This window comes from Octopus bimaculoides, chromosome 10 (genome assembly GCF_046866305.1).
Source record: "Octopus bimaculoides isolate indiv1 chromosome 10, ASM4686630v1, whole genome shotgun sequence".
NCBI lineage: Eukaryota > Metazoa > Mollusca > Cephalopoda > Octopoda > Octopodidae > Octopus > Octopus bimaculoides.
In genome coordinates, this window is record NC_142937.1 from 26,901,788 (window position 1) to 26,916,107 (window position 14,320).

At 40.0% G+C, this 14,320-nt stretch overlaps 1 protein-coding gene across 1 annotated transcript in view; it reads right to left on the reverse strand.

The window, feature by feature from the left end:
- LOC106877481 (heparan sulfate glucosamine 3-O-sulfotransferase 5) overlaps positions 1-3,418 on the reverse strand; it is a 470,569-nt gene extending 467,151 nt beyond the window's left edge. The window contains exon 1 of the mRNA XM_052971096.2: positions 2,810-3,418. The gene's annotated coding sequence lies outside the window, so the exon portion shown is untranslated. The remainder of the gene's footprint in view (positions 1-2,809) is intronic.
- Between the last annotated feature and the right edge of the window lie 10,902 nt (positions 3,419-14,320).

Consider the following 14,320-nt stretch of genomic DNA (forward strand, 5'->3'; position numbering starts at 1 on the left):
CTTTTTTCTTCAAGACCACAACGCACCGCCCGGTCTGGGTATCGAAAACACGATCTCGGGATCGTGACTGCAATACCCTAACCACAAAGCCATGAACCAATCTCTTTATACAGGTACATATACACACAGTTATATATACACATGTCCGCATATGACGAATGAAGAAAAACAGAAAGGACTATAAGAGAGGGAGACAGTTTTAACAAAAGGGCCACTAACATAACGCTTACCCGTTATAAACACACATACAAAAAAATAAACACAATGTTTAACGAATTAATTGAAATGTTGTGCAGAAAGGGGTATGTGACGCCGGTAAGGGAGGGCTTGAGACAGGCACGTGTCGGGTAGCGTACAGGACAAGTACAGGGACCTACTCCATCACTTATTCTACACCCTACCAAACAAAACGACAATTATGTATAGCTACCCACCCGGTTAACAACAGAGCTTGTCTCTGTTCGTTAACGGGGTGGTACCTAGGAATAAACTGCTCGGTGGACGACGTTATTGGGGGCTGAGGGTTTATTTATGCTAGCGAGTTCGAATAAACGGGGTACAATTTGATGTAAGGTACCAGTGATTACTTAGGACAAACAACTGAGTGGACGACACTATTAGCGGTACCTGGGACAAACTGCTGGGTGGATGACGTTATTAAGGGTCGGCAGTTTATGCCTGTACGTTTAAAGAAACGGGGTACTCTTTATAAAGTACCAATGGCTAGTTATGACAAACAGCTGGGTGGAATATTTTAAAATCTCAAAGGGTCATGCCATTCAGTTCGGGAAAAATGGGTACCCTTTAAAGTAAGGTACCAGTGTAGTTGATATATATATATATATATATATATATATATATATATATATATATATATATATATATATATATACATGTATGTATATATAGCAACTTTATATATACATCGATAATGTGTATATAAATTTATTAAACATGTATGTTTTCGTCTTAATTTTATACTAAATAAGACGTAGGGTTTGTCAACAGAGAAACCCTCGCGGCGAAAATTAAATCTTTTATTCAGTAAAACCAGACAAACTGACGTAGTTCATTTTTTTTTCTTTTTGCTCTTGTTTTGTTCATTCATTTACGTTCTGAGTTCGAATCCAGCTGAGGATGACTTGATTATTTCCCCCCCCCCCCCTCATTTCACCGAGACACGATAAAATATTTTCAAAATCGAAACGAAAGAGAAATGAAAATCAATATAATTGATTTGAAACAGTTCAATGAACTCCCACCCCGACCCCATATTTCTGTCTTGAGTCATTAATTAAGAAAAAAAGAATTAGTAGAAACAGTGTTATTTTGTTTTTGTAAGGCTCATCTCTCTCTCTCTCTCTCTCTCTCTCTCTCTCTCTCTATATATATATATATATATATATATATATATCGCTTTTATTCTATACAAGAAAAAATAAGGAGTTTGTGATCCTTTTTTCATATGTGAGAGGAATATAGGATTATTATTATTATTATTCGATTAGTCCCCTACACACAAAACTTAAGGCCTTGTGCCTTTAGTAGAAAGGATTGTTATTAAAGGGGTCAATTTAGACTTACCCCTCCCCTACATCTACATCTCTATACCCATGCTTATATAATCGGGGGGCGGGGGCGATTTAATTAGCTGTTACCATCCACCCCACCCAAACTTCAGGCAACATGCCTATTTAAGAAACCATCATCTCAGAAAATAAAATAATAATAATAATAATAAAAAGAACCGGAAGAAATGCCGGCAAAGAATTTGGCGCGTCGGCTGAAATGCTTCGCGGCATTTCTTCCATCTCTCTTCGTTCTGAGTTCGAATCCCGACGAGGTCAACTTTGCTTTTCAGCCATTCACGGTTCGAAAAAAATAAAGTAACTGGAAGTCGATATAATCGACTACCCCTCCCCCACTCAAAAACACTGGCCTTGTTTCATTATTATCATTATTATTTTATTATTATTGAGCTGGCAGAATCGTTAGCACACCGGCCAAAAAAGTGGGGAGGCGACATAAGCGATTCCCTCACTCCCCGCCAAATTGCAGGCCTTGTGCCTATAGCAGAAATCATCATCATCGTCGTCATCATCATCATCGTCGTCATCATCATCATTTTATTATTGTTGTTCCAATCACTTTTTTTTTCCACGATGTAAATATCTTCCAAATGTTTATTGCAGGGTTTTCGGACCCCACCCCACTCTATGTATTTCGCCCTGGGCCTTGCAGATGGTGTGTGTGTGTGTGTGTGTGTGTGTATGTCAAAAAAATGAAACTGTCCATTAAAGAATAAATAGAGAAAAAAGACGAAAGGAAAATATAAATATAGGAAACCGGTTAAAGTCGGTGAAGTACCGGGTTCGAATTAGCTGCAAAGCTGTGTATCCTCGTTCACTGAACCAAAACAACACAGGGTGAAAATTATGATGGAGCAATTGAGGTAAAGTTCTAAGGGGGTGGGAGGAAAAGGCCCCATTGTTATTATTATTGTTTTAGGGTCCTGCCCCAAGGAACCGTCCCTCCTTTAATTACATCTTTTTTTTTTTTAGCGTGAAAACATTAATAAGATAAAATGAAATTATTACGAAAAACTGATGTAAAACAGCGCAGAAGAAAAATAAGAAAATAAACAATTGGAATTATTCAAATTGGTTTAGAAAAAAATCACATGTATGTATATATATATATATATATATATATATATATATATATATATACATATACACTTATGTAGTGGGTGTATATATTTGTATGTATAAACAAGAAAAATTAAAGACAACAATGAACTGTTCCTTACCTGTTGTTTAAAGTTGATGGTTAAAACAGTTCCATTATATATACATGTGAGTATGTATGTATATATATATATATATATGATATACAGATATGTATGTGTATATATTATTTATTTCATATATATTCAATGCATATATATTTATACAAACAAGCACATATATGTATATATAACATAAATATATATAAATAATATATATAGTGTATGTATGTATGTATGTGTGTCTGTATGTATATATATATATATATATATGTATATATATATATGTGTGTGTATATATATATATAGGCTATGAATGTGTATGTATATATAATATGTATATATATGTATATTTTTAGTAATGAGCCCAAGTTGGTAATATAGTATTTTTTTTTAATAGAAAACCCAAGAAGCGAAATAAAACTAAAAAAAAAAATGCAAAAGCAGCAGCAGCAGCAGCAACACGACGGTTATCCGTTATAGAAGCAGTCGAGGTTATTATTGTGATAAAACCAAGGATCTGTGGCTAGAACAGGTGCCAGAATTGTCAGAGCCAAAGAGAAGAGAGAGAGAGAGAGAGAGACAGACAGACAGACAGACAGAGAGTATGAGAGTTAAGGGGGGAAGGGGAGGGAAAGTGATAGATAAAGAATAAAAGAGCGAGTGGGGGGCAGAAGTTGAAAGAAGTGATAGAGTAAAAGAATAAAAGGGAAAAAGGTGGTGGTGGTGGTGGGGAAGGTTATAGACAGACAGAGTAAAAGAGCGAGGGAAAGAATTTAAAAGAAGTGAGAGAGAGAGAGAGAGTATGAGAGTAAAGGCAGAAGGGGAGGGAGGGAAGTAGACAAAGAGTAAAAGACGGAGGGAGAGAAGTGAGAGAGAGAGAGAATATGAGAGTTAAGGAGGAAAAGGGAGGGAAAAAAAGAAAGAGATGTGTTAATGGTGGAGGGGGAGTGATTTGAAAGGAGTAAAAGCTATTGAGAGAGGATGGGAGGGTTTTAAAAAAATAGAGACACAAGTGGAAAATATTAGACGTGTGTATATATATATATATATATATATATATATATATATATATATATATATATATATATATATATATAGGTGAGTATGTGTAGTTGTGTATATGTGTGTATATGCTCTTTTACCTTTAATCTTTCTCTAGCTCCTGCCTGAGAGCTGCGGCCATGCTGGAGTACCACATACACACACACATATACACATATACACATACACACACATATACACATACACACGCTTTTATACACACTTTTTTTTTCTCTCTCTCTCTCTGTCTCATATATGTGTTCGTGTGTGTGTGTATATGTGTCTGTGTGTTCGTGCGTGTCTGTGTGGAAAGCGGGATAGAGAGAAAGGAGAAGAGAAAGGTGAGAAGATCGTCGGAAGAATGGATAGAGAGCGGGAAAGAGAGAGGGAGGGAGTGCATGGGGTGAAGGCGAAGTTAAGAAAGGGGAGAAAGAAAGCTATAAAGAGGGGCGGAGGAAGTTAGAAAGCCAAAAATATACATACACACGTACATACACACAGAAACACGCTCACAAATGCATTAACACACATACACACACGCAGACATATATATATATATATGAGAGGGAGAGAGAAAGAGAAAGATACAGAGAGAGAGAGAGAGGAAGAGTAAAATATAGAGAGGGAATGGGATTAACTGGGGATAAGGGAGAGAGAGATACAGAGATACATAGAGAGAAATTGGAAAAGTACAGAGAGCAGAGAGATACAGTCAATGAGAGAGGGGGAATGGAAAGAAGATTGGGAGGAGGAAGTGGAGGAAGAATTAGCAGACGATAGAAATATGGAAAGTTGTAAAAGAGCGACCGTTGGAGGGGGAGGAAGGTAAAATAAGTGAGAAATTGTATGGGGTGGGTGGAGGTAACGAATATTTATCTATCTATCTATCTAGAAAGAAAGAAATAAAGAAAGAAAGAAAGAAAGAAAGAGAGAGAAGGGAAAACGACAACGATAGAAAGACAGATTCAATAGTGAAACTTATGGAAAGGAAGAGAGTATTAGAGAGAGAGGGGGAAGAGAAAGAGAGAAGAGAAGAGAAAGAGAGAGAGAGAGACCAAAGAAGAGAGGGAAAGAAAAGAAGCGAGGGTGAGAGAAAGGAGCGAAGAGAAATACATGGGAATAAGAAGGGAGAGAAAGGTTAAAAATTAATAGGGAGTAGTGTTAGATATACTGATATATAAGACTGGGGACGTGGTGGGAGGAAGGGTAGAGAAAAGAAATTATGTAAGGAGAGAGAGAGAGAAAGAGAGGGGGAGGGTTTAAAATCGGTTTTGGGAAAAGAAAGAGGAAAAAGAAAGTAGAAAGAAAGAAGGAAAGACGTAAGAAAGAAAGAAGGATTGAATGAAAGAATAACATGGATTGCAAGAGAGTAAGAGAGAAAGGGAAGAGATAGGGAAAATGAGGGAGAAGGAATGGTGGGGAAGAAAGAGAGGAGGAGAATGGGAAAGGGTGATATATGAATTGAAAGGGAAAAGGTAAGAGAGTGAAAGAGAGGGAGGGTGGAGAAGACGATGTAAAGTTTGTGTGAGTGAGAGTGAGAAATTGAGAAATGATTTGGAGAAATATAGAGCGATGAGAACAAGGGAGAAAGAGAGAGAGAGATTAAGGATGAACTGAAGGGGTAAAAGAACGAGAGGGTGAGCAAGAAAGAAAGAAAGAAAGAAAGAAAGTGATGGAGAAATAGGAGTAGAAAAACGAGGGAGAGGGAGGAGAAGCTAAGAGAGAGATCGAAAGAGAAAGAGAGATGAATGTAAGGTGGGGGTGGGATGCAGGAGGAGGGGGAGGAGAAGAAAGGGGGGAAGCTGGAGCTGTTTGTTGTTAATAGTGTTTGCTATAGAGTTTAGCAGTCGGTTCGTTGTTGAGTAAAGTGATTTTTAAGGGGAGGGGGAGGTCGTAGTAGTTGTAATAGTAGGGTGCCGGTGGTAGTAGAGGTACTAATGGTACTTTCTCTCTCACACACACGGCATTACCATGTTATTATATATATATATGTATATATATATATATATATATGTATATACACACACACATCTGTATACACATGTATATACATATGTGTATACATTCATATATTTATACACATATTTAGGCACATGAACACAAATACACACACATATATACACATGTATTGTACATATCTACATGGATATATTGTGTGTATATATATCGACCCCAGGACTTATTCTTTGTAAGCCTAGTACTTATTCTATCGGTCTCTTTTGCCGAACCGCTAAGTTACGGGGACGTAAACACACCAGCATCGGTTGTCAGGCAATGCTAGGGGAGGGGGGACAAACACAGACACACAAACACACACACATATATATATACATACGACAGGCTTCTTTCAGTTTCCGTCTACCAAATCCACTCACAAGACTTTTGTCGGCCCGAGGCTATAGTAGAAGACACTTGCCCAAGGTGCCACGTAGTGGGACTGAACCCGGAACCATGTGATTGGTAAGCAAGCTACTTACCACACAACCACTCCTGCGCCTATGTATATATATATATATATCGTATATATATATAGTATATATGTACAATTGTATAACTCTCTTTTTCTCTCTCTCATATTTTCCATCTTCTCTCTGTCACTCACCCTCTCTCTCTTTCTCTCTACACATACGTGATGACTATAGTGGTCGTGGTTGTGGTGATAGTGGAAGTAGAGGTAGTAATAGAGATTATGATGGTAGGAGGAGTGATGGTGGTGATAGTCACAGTGTGGTGGTAGGGAAAGAAGTCATAGAGTTGTTAGCAGCGATAGCGGGGCGGTGACAGTGATTTGGGGGGGAAGTTGTCATAGTAGTGGTGGTGGTGGTGGGTACTTCGCGCCTCTTTGTGCTTACGATGGTGATTTTAGTAGTGATGATGGTTACGGTTAGAGTAATTATGACGATGGTGGTGATGGTGGTGACAAGGGTGGTGTGTGAGGGTAGGCGATGGAGATACCAACTGATGACAGTGGCGGTGGCGGTGGTGTAATAACAGCTGTAGAAGTAGTGGTGGTTGTGGTGGCGGTGGGAGTCAGCTGAGAGGAGGAGCTAAGTAGAACTGAGAGAGGAGGAGAAGAAAGAAGAAAGATGAGGGAATGAGTAGGAGGGAAATCACCACCTCCACCAACACCGCCACAACGACGATACAGTGTAACAGTTGTTGATGATGATGATGATGATGATGGATGTCATTCTTAGGGTGGTGGTGATGGTGGTGGTGCTCCAATTGAATACGGTGGCGATGTTGACGGGGCAGGCGATAGAGGTGGTGGTGGTGGTGGTGGTGGTAGTGGTGGTGGTGGTGGTGGTGGTGGTGGTCATGAAGTGAACGCGCATGGTGGTGACATTGATGCTTATGATGATGATGGTGGTGGAAACGTGGCCCCTCCCCCCATTTAAGTCAGAGAACGAAGACAAATAGGAGGGAGGGGGGAAAGCTGTAAGTGGGTGAAGGCGATGGCGGTGGGAGTACTGAAGCCAACGAAGTCGGCGTTCTGTGTGTGTGTCTGTGTGTGTGTGTGTGTCCCTGTGTGTGCGTGCGTGTGCGTGTGTGTCTTGGTGCGTGTGTGTGTTTCTGGGTATGTGAATGTGTGTTTGTGCGTGTGTATGTGTGTGTGTGTATGTGTGTTACCGGGGATGTGTATGTGCGTGTACGTGTGTGTGTGCGTCTTCGTGCGTATATGTGTGTGTGAATGTGTATGTGCGATGGTGTGTACGTGTTTCTGGGTATGTGTATGTGCGTGTGTGTGTGTGTATGTGCGTGTGTGTTTGTGCGTGTGTGTGTTTCTGGGGGACGTGAATGTGTGTGTGCGTGTGCATGTGTGTAGGCGCTGAGGTGAGGTCCAGGTCGTGATGCTGATGAGGGCAGGGGGTGGTAACAATAACGGTGACGCGGAAAAAGGATAACGGTGGTGATGGTGGTGGTTGATGATGATTATGATGCTGTTACTGCTGCTTACGACGATGATGATAATAGCAATATTACTGTAAAGTGAAGATGGTGGTGGTGGTGGTAAAGATGGCGGTGGTGACAGAGGGGAAGATAGTGATGACGACGACAACGACGATGATGTTGATGATGATGGTGGTAGTAGTAGTGACGGCAGTGGCTGTGACGTCATCGTTTTTAAGTGTGAGTTAACAAGTCATGGTCAAAGGTGAAAGATTCTTTCAAACGCCTCCCCCCTCACCGCCACGGTCCCCCCCGCCACCGATATCATACCATCACCTTCACCATCACGACTGTCAAACCGTCCCACGACGACCACCACCACCGGTAACAGCAGCCAAAGGTCCCTCTAACCACCCCTACTATCTTAATAATAATTCTTTTATTCTTTATTCTTTTACTTGTTTCAGTCATTTGATTGCGGCCATGCTGGAGCAAATCGACCCCGGGACTTATTCTTTGTAAGCCTAGTACTTATTCTATCGGTCTCTTTTGCCGAACCGCACGGTGACGGGGACATAAACACACCAGCATCGGTTGTCAAGCAATGCTAGGGGGACAAACACAGACACACAAACATATACACACACATACATATATACGACGGGCTTCTTTCAGTTTCCGTCTACCAAATCCACTCACAAGGCTTTGGTCGGCTCGAGGCTATAGTAGAAGACACTTGCCCAAGGTGCCACACGGTGGGACTGAACCCGGAACTATGTGGTTCGTATGCAAGCTACTTACCACACAGCCACTCCTACATATACATACACACATATATATTATTCTCTTATTCTTTTATTCTTTTACTTGTTTCAGTCATTTGACTGCGGCCATGCTGGAGCACCACCTTAAGGGGTTTTTAGTCGAAGAAATGGGCCCCAGGACTTAATCTTTGTAAGCCTGATACTTATTCTATCGGTCTCTTTTGCCGAACCGCTGGATTACGGGGGACATAAACACACCAACATTGGTTACCAAACGACGGTGGGGTTACAAACTCAAACACAAAGACACGCACACGTAGATACACACACACACATACACACACACACACACACACACACACACACACGCACGCATACACAACGGGCTCCTTTCAATTTCTGTCTATCAAATCCACTCACAAAGCTTTGGTCGGCCCTAGGCAACAATAGAAGACTCTTGACCAAGATACTACGCAATGGGACAGAACCCAGAACCATGTGGTTTGGAAGCAAGTGTCTTACCACGTAGCCACACCTGCGCCTACACACACACACACACACACACACACACACACGCATGTATATATATATAATCTTAAGTTCTGGTAGCGTATAAAGGTAGGGTAATTCCAGAGAAGCACTCAACCCGAATTCCGGGCTATCAGCACTGACGGATTCCAGACCAATACCGAAATTCTTCAAGTGTAGAAAATCCTGGTTTCGCGACGGTAAAACTATTTTGTTGGTGCATCGAAGAGTAAACTATTATCCAAATAATATAATAAAAAATAAATCCATTAACACATCTTTAATGGTTCGTTACAACAATTGTTTCAGCACCAACTTTGCTTGCAATGCCAGTGTATATATATATAATATAATATAATATAATATAATATATATATATATATATATATATATATATATATATATATATATAAGCAATATTAAATCTCTGAACGAGGTATTAACAGTAACTGCACGACAAGGTGAAGTATATTTGCCACTTAAATGTGGCTGACCCCTAAGGGTGGATGTTACTGTTGCTTTTAGCCCCAGGAGAACATCTCCTCCAGCTGGCTATTGACACACATCTGTGTCCTGTCTATATTTGCAAAGGGAGGTCATCCTTCCCATCCCGATCTGCGATATATATATATATATATATATATATATATATATATATATATATATATATATATAATATAATATAAGGATTAAACTGTTAAAAATTTTATCAGTGACCAGCATATAAAAATATAGACCTATTAAGGTGAAATCATAAGCACAATTATAATTAAGAGCAGAGAAAAACGAATTTTTTTCTATGCCTTTAATTATATATACAGGGTGATTCAAAAGTCTCCATACAGAGGAGAAATTTATTTTTCTATAAGAGACAGTTTGTAAGATCCCCTAGATCCTCTGATCTGACCCCCTCTTGATTTCTATCTTGGGGGGCATTTGAAAGGCATGGTGTATCGCGGAAAGATAAAAGACTTAAATCATTTGAAGGAACACATCACCAACTCCTTTGCACACGTATCACCAGATGTGTTATTACGAGTTCACAATGAGTGGGGTAAACGTATTGCAATGTGTATTCAAAACAATGGTAACCATATAGAGCCTGTTAAATAAAAAAAACTGTTCTTATAAACTGTTTCTTATAAAAAGATAAATTGTTCCTCTGTAGGGTGACTTTTGAATCACCCTGTATAATGATATCCATGGGGCAGCTGATGATGGAGGTACGTTGGATTGTTGGTATAGCTGTGGAATAGTATTATAACACATCCTTTTAGTATATATATATGTATAAACTGAATAGCGTAACCAGTCATTGAGCGATGACGGAAATATCATAAGAGAGATTTGTCACCCATGTCTGTTCGCAGCGTCTGCCTTTCCGGTCTCTGCTGCTGAAGAGAAGGTAAGTATTCCGAAATGCGTCCCACAGTCTGGTTAGGGAGCGCTGTGAACTGACTTGGAGTGTTTGCAATAATTTGTCGACAGTGAAAAATTTTCTCCATCACAAAATACAGTGAATGACTTTCTTACGGGTTCGAATATGCTTTAGGCATATTTGAACTGGTAACACGTTTGTATTTATACATATTAGTACTTAGTGCTGTTCCATCACGCGCACGCGCACGCACACACACACACACACACACACACACACACGCACACACACACTCTCTCTCTCTCACACACACACATACATACATACATACATGCATACATATATATATATATATATATATATATATATATATATATAAGGAAGCACGCCTTAATCTCAGTGTACCTGGAACGCAAGTTCTGTTTAATGCAACCTCGGTGGGTACCATTAATCTTACTGTTCGCCCAGTCACTCATTTTCAGCCAAGTTAGTGTTGAAACAATGAAAATATGACATGGGGGAGGACAAAGGAATTTACAAAAAAAAAGAGAGAAGAAAGAAAACACAAAACGGACACTTCGGACGACATAGACAAGCTGAGCCTCTCATCAGTTGTCGACCGAATGTCACCACAGTTTCGACATCCAATCTCGTAAAGTTTGTCCGTAATGGTGAAACTGAGCTATGTGAATTCGTGATCTGTCTCTGGTTCACAGTTGTAAATGATGACCTTAAGCAAGGACACAAGACATTAACCAAACACCTTCTGTCTTCTTCATACTGATGGTTAAGCCAAAGTTTTGAGAGGCTCTTGTGAGACTTTTCCTGGGGCGTCGCAGATGCTTTACCGACTATATCGCTAGTGTTTCATCATCTGCTCATAGCATGTCCCTGACAAGTAATTTGCAAGCTTTGGTTTTCTCCCTCAATCGACATAGATTCAACAGTTTCCTGTCTGATCTTGCTTGGAGGAAAACACCATCGGTCGATGTTCCAAAGGCGTGTCTATGCGCGCGCGCGTGTGGTGAATATGTGTGTACGTGTGTGTGTGTGTGTGTGTGTGTGTGTGTGTGTGTGTGTGTGTGTGTGTATGCTTTGTGTTTATCCACATCCGCCGCTTGACAACTGATGTTGTGTTTATGTCCTCGAAGCTTTGTGACTCGGCAAAATAAAAAAAAAGAAAAAAGAAAGAGGTAGCAGGCTTAGAATTGAACGCTAGGGTCGATTTGACATAAGAATAAACTTTCAGCATGGAGCTCCAGCATGGCCGGAACCCCACGACTGGAACAAGTAAAGGAATAAAACACACACAGACACACACACACACACACACACACACACACACACACACACACATACATATTCTTTTCTACTTTAGGCACAAGGCCCGAATTTTTGGGGAGAGGGCCAGTCGATTATATCGACCCAGTATGTAACTGGTACTTATTTTATTGACCCCGAAAGGATGAAAGGCAAAGTCGACCTCGGCGGAATTTGAAATCAGAACGTAAAAACCGACAAAATACCGCTAAGCATTTCGCCCGGCGTGCTAACGTTTCTTATTTCTTTATTGCTCACAAGGGGCTAAACATAGAGGGGACAAACAAGGACAGACAAAGGGATTGAGTCGATTACATCGACCTCAGTGCATAACTGGTATTTGATTTATCGACTGCGAAAGGATGAAAGGCAAAGTCGACCTCGACGGAATTTGAACTCAGAACATAGCGGAAGACGAAATACCTATTTCTTTACTGCCCACAAGGGGTTATACACAGAGGGGACAAACAAGGACAGACAAACAGATTAAGTCGATTATATCGACCCCAGTGCGTAACTGGTACTTATTTAATCGACCCCGAAAGGATGAAAGGCAAAGTCGACCTCGGCGGAATTTGAACTCAGAACGTAGCGGAAGACGAAATACCGCTAAGCATTTCGCCCGGCGTGCTAACGTTTCTGCCAGCTCGGCACCTTACACACACACACACACACACACACACACACACACACACACACACACACACACACACAGACACACACACACACACACACACACTACATGCACACATCTATCCATCACATCAATTTGACACGTTCGTGTAAACGAACATTTTGAATATGGCTGTACATATTTATATCTTATTCAATGGCGTTGCGTGCGCCCCTCGTTTGTCAATTCCAGCTCGACCAAGCTTTGCACACATTAGCAAGTATATCATTCACTGGTCTTGTATATTAAAACCAATGTTTCTTCAGGGCTGTTATCAACTGATACGGTTTTCGTAACTAATGAAGCGTAACATCGCAGAAACCGATGCATTTTACGAGTTGATGACGTCATTCATTGCCCAATGTCTTGTTTTTATATAAATTGTTTTTTGAGGAAAATTTTCAGCGAAAAGTCTTCCCACATCTGTGTGTGTACACGAAATACTAAATACAATTGTGTACACAACAAAACACACACATACACACGCACACACGAATATATATATATATATAACAGCTAATTTGCACGACTAAAAGCGCTTTCAAGGTGGTGCACCAGTATGGCCATCATCCTACGAACGAATCAAGTAAAAGAATAACGAAAGAAACTATGCAGCAACCTAGCTTTATTCGCAAAAGTAGAGTGATTAATCTTTAACCGTTTAAATCTTTAATGAAGTCTTCAGTTCATTTTAAGTCAATACTTTAATTCTCAATCAAATATTCTGCCTGTTTTAAGTTCAAGCCAGTCACATCTGGCCTCTCACACCTACCCTACAATATCATTCTGAAAATAAGCAGTAACATCCTGAAAATCTCGATGATGTACAATTAAGTTAAATGGAAGTGAATAGATAAGCATTGCATTTGACAGAGTAATCTTAATGCTAAAGAGATAGATAGTTAGACACATAGATAGATACACAGATAGATAGATAGATAGATAGATAGATAGATAGATAGATATAGATAGATATAGATAGATAGATTGATTGATTGATAGATATCTTTTCTTTTATTAGCTACACAGGGCTGCACACAGAGGGGACAAATACAACTGTAGAGCTTTTCTTTAAAAATAAAAAAGGGTAAAATAAAAATTAAAAAATCCGATCAAAAAGGATCGGTAGGGGCAAAAAAAAAAAAAGGTATCGTAAATCACAGAAAATGTCAATAGTGTAAAATGGGGTAACATTAGGTTTATCCATGGAGAGAAAAGCGTACGGAAAAGACCACGGTAACCTCAGCAGGGAAATAGATACATGAGAGCAAAGTGCTCTCTCTCTCTCTCTCTCTTTCTATTTTTTTATTTTTCTCGATTTATAGGATCAGACAGATAGACAGATAGATAGATAGATAGATAGATAGATAGACAGACAAATAGATAGATAACTTTCTTTTATTAGCCACACAGGGCTGCACACAGAGGGGACAAATACAACTGTAGAGCTTTTCTTTAAAAAAAGAATAAATAAAAAATAAAAATCCGATCAAAAGGGATCGGTAGGGGAAGACACATGAGAGCGAAGTGCTCTCTCTCTCTCTCTTTTTTTCTCAATTTATAGGATCATGCTCAAAGAGGTATCGTCACTCGCACGCACCATCTTTGCTACATTCACCCACCTTTTAATGAAACTTTCACGAGACAAAAACTGTCTCTCTATTCTCACCTTCCTTTTCAAGTAATACTTGAAAAAGTTGATGAGCGATTGGCCAGAGAGGTAAGTTTTCGTCTCTAATCCTTTCGCTCGGGTCCACCACACACATTCTTTCACCATGGCCACCAGTATGATGAACACTGCCTTGCTTTCCCTGTTGAGGGACGGTGGTGGAGCAATTTGCACAATAGACTCGGCTGACAGGCGGACTCGTCCCACACGTGACAGCAGCCGTTCGGCATAAGCCCACAGGTCGGAAATCTTTGGACACTGCACGAGT